Source organism: Parasteatoda tepidariorum, chromosome 1, assembly GCF_043381705.1.
Source record: "Parasteatoda tepidariorum isolate YZ-2023 chromosome 1, CAS_Ptep_4.0, whole genome shotgun sequence".
NCBI lineage: Eukaryota > Metazoa > Arthropoda > Arachnida > Araneae > Theridiidae > Parasteatoda > Parasteatoda tepidariorum.
The window spans coordinates 105692801-105696871 of record NC_092204.1 but is presented as its reverse complement, the minus strand read 5'-3'; positions in this window follow the sequence as shown (position 1 = coordinate 105696871).

The window sequence follows — 4071 nt, the reverse complement described above, 5'->3', positions numbered from 1 at the left end:
ATTAAAAATTGTTAAATTCTTGCATTTTGACATCCTAAAGATCAAGATCTGTGCCGATATATATATATATATATATATATATATATTCTTAAACGGAAACAGCATTACTTCAGTCACGATAATTTAACTAAATTTTTTCTTCGAGAGAAACAAATTAGTGTTTTCGAAAATTCAAAAATACTGATTATATACGTCCTTTATAAAAATTTAATGTTTTTGATACTTTCAAAGTAAAATTTTGGCACTGTGTCATTTTATACAGTCTAAATGTAATTATATAAAAAAATATCTTGAATAAAAGATCAATTACCTATATTTTTGCATACATTGAAAAATGATAATATTTTGGTTGGTTACATTAGTAACTGAAATCTGAAGAAATTACGAATAGCAAGTTTTGAACGAGTTACACCTACGGTTTTTGAAACCTATGCTGTAAAATGAATGACTAATTAGAACTAATTTTTGCCTTCAATGGCTGTAACAAGCACAGCTCCCAACGTATATCACGCTCAATCATGTTTTTCTTTCTCTTTTCAGTAAGCCCGAATGCTTTCAAAATCTTCAGAGAACTGGAATTTTCCTGGTTGTAGCAAAAACTCACTTAATTGTATTAAAAAAATATTTTTCAAACAGAATTCTAAGGACGAAAAAAAACTTGAATGAGTGCGTCGTACGTGGCGATTCGAGTTTTGTGTAGCTGATAAAGTCAATCATTAGCTCAAGTTTTCAACCAGCTAAATCAGGGTGTCAGACGTAGATTGCCATTAGATTGTGCAACATTCATTTCACCGTATGGCCTTATTAGGAATCGTATTGCCGTATGGCCTTATTAGGAACTTCGTAGGAATGCATTATTATGAAGAACTTCTAATGAGCAATAAGGGGAATGAAATCCTTATTGCTGTCTATAATTCAACAGCTCTTAAGTGTATAATGTAACGTTTGAGTGATAAACTAAAAAAAAAGTTTATTCATAATCGTTTTTCATGTTAATCAGTAAGTTTTTGGTATGTATATAGGTTCAAAAACAAGATTTCAGCTTTCAACGAAATAAAACTTTAGATAATGATCAAGCATATTAGCTAAACTTTTGCATACATGCTTACATGACAGTAAAGAAATCTTTAACATGAGTTTTCTTTTTTCGTTAAAGACATTCTTCGTAAGAACAATTTCACACGAAGAAAAAAATTCTGCTAAACATACCCTTACTGTACGGCAATGACATTTCTGGTAAAAAAACAGCAACATAATTCTGGTAAATAAATTTAAAATATACGGTATTTAAACCATGTATTTGTTAGTGAATAGTTTCAATGGTTTCATTCATTCGTTTCGTATGGAAATGGTTTAACGGAAATTGTGGTTTTCAAATATATAGATCCTATTACCAATCATTTAGTAAGAAACACAAAACTAAAAAGTAAATTTCACCAAATAAATGGTTTTTATAGTATGCTTATTTACCACATTTATCAAATTTTAGCACATAAAACCACAATTTATTGTCAATTTTACGAAAGCGCTTTGGGTAAAAGTACCAAGCCTCTTGATGTTTCCATAGAGGCAGAAACCATATTCTGGAAGTTGTTCCAGTATCATGTTAAAATTATTGTTTTTTTGAAAAATAGTTCAATTAACTAGAATTTAATTTTTTCGCTAACTAAATATTTCTTAACATTTATTTTAAATGCAAAGCTCCATGAAAATTTCAGCAGCAAAAAGCAGCTCTCGGAATAAATATTCAAGAGAATAAAAATGAATTTAAAATCTTCCAATCTAACATACAATATTATTAAATTCTTATAAACGCATTTGCGAAATATTTAGGATATTTGCATGTTTTTCCATGTAACGAATAGTTTCTCCTTACAACTTAAATAAAAGATTTTCGCTAGAGAAGCTTCTTAAAAAACTGATACCACATATTGAATTTCAAAAGTTTCTTATTTTAAGTGGTTTGAAAATAAAATGTGAGAGGTAATTTAAGACCTGAACAAAATTATAGAAAAATAAATATACGGGAAGTGAAGGCCTGAAATTACTTCAAGAAAATCTCTTTAGTTTTGGAAGTATAAGCAATATTTTTTCTCTTTTAAAAAAATGAAAAAGCTTCAAGTGCACTTCAAAACTCCAAGTTTGATAATATAATGAGAAGTATTCACTTTTGCTGCTCGGAAAATCGTTGACTTAATTTTTTTCATAATGGTTATAAACTGTTAGAATAAATTACTTTATATTGCTACAGACATTTATTTTTTTTATGATAAAATGATAAAGGAGAGAAATTTACTGAATTTAACAAATAAAACAAACAATGTTGAATCATTACACTGTCTAATTTGCTTAGTCTATATGTAATACATTTTCAGGGATATCTTTAAGATTAATACGGGTCTATTGACGGACTATTTGCAAATTATTTTATAGTGAAAACAGCTCATTTAACAAAATATTTAATCTTATTTACTGATCAATTCAAATTGTAAAATTTATCCTTTATGGAAATTCTTCTCAAAATTATCCTAAAAAGGAAATATCGTAAAATAATCGCATTGAAATAAAATTAACCAATTCTTATTAATTGATATTTTCAACGCAAAATGATTCCTGAAATCATGGTTTGTAAAGTAAATATTGTTTTTTGCCCTTTAAGCGATTTGCGCATCGCACATCGTAAATTTATAACGTGATTTCAAAACATTTACGTAGCGTTGGCACTTTACGCGATTTTTAATTTGCAAACCATGTGTCGCGTTGATTCTTTATTTTTTTTAAGGGAAATCAGTAGGGCATATACTAATTATGCCAAAACTGAATTTTTTCGACGTACCTTTTTCTCAGAATTTAAACAAGGTGTTGCTACATTTTTTTCCACCGAATATTTACATATACATGTTTGCATTTTGATAACTATTAATTCATATCTTTGGCAGAATTTTGTTTGAAAAATTATGAACTGAAAACTTTCAGTTTTTTAAAAAGTTGCATCATTTTTCGATTAAAACTCTTTCATAACTCAAAAAGTCTACCTTTTAACTCTTAACTCTAAAAAATTATCACAACCTACAACTGATATAGCCGCAAATATCCCTAAAAAGTTTAAGGCGATATTCTATGTTTCTTAGTAAAGGTTCATCGAAAAAGGTCAATTTTAGCATTATTGATGTATGGCCCAAGTCTCCCTACTCATTATCCGTAAAAGTTTTAAAAACGTTCTGTAATAGTAGAGACATCATACAATACCCTTTTCTATAGAAATACAAAAATCTTCACGTTTGGGAAAAGTTATCCTTTTAGTCACAGATTTACAAAAATATTTTCAACGAAATTGAAAAATGAAATTATTTTGTCCTTCTGAATTGAATCCTTCTGAATAGGTGTAAAAATTAATTTCTTGGGACTAAAGCGTAAAAGTGTTTTTTAAAAGCATAAATATAAGCAAATATTAGTTTTCTTGTCTAAATATGTACAATAAAAAATATGTGAGTACAAAACTGCCAGAATATAGTCAAAATTACCATGTTTCTGGCTCTATGCTCAAAGTTCCGTGTTCAAAGCTCTTTTTTGTTCCCATAGGGCCAGAACCATAAAACCACATTTTATAATTATTTTTTTTAAAAGTTATTATCAAAGAATTAAAGTGCCGATGTGCTTTGTTAATGATTTTTGAAAAATTAACAGTTAGATAACGTTTTATAAAACGTGTTAAAATTTAGTAATTATTGTTTTACCTTAGAGCATATCATAAAAAAATCATTTTTTTGGTTAAATTTACTTTTCAGTCTGGTAATTTTTACTAAATGGGTATAGTAATAAGACCTATAATTTTGGAAACTAGAATTTCTGAAAAATTGTTACAATACCTGATTAGAAAAATTACCAAATGAATGGTTTAAAAAATATTTCATTGTGGTTTTATTACCAGAAACATGTTTACGTATTAGAAATGCCATTACTAACCATTTTACAAATAATTAATTATGATTAACATGATTTATTATTTATCGAGTTTTCAAAAAATGAAGCAAATCTCTCTCTGCCTCTGCCTTTATATATATATATATA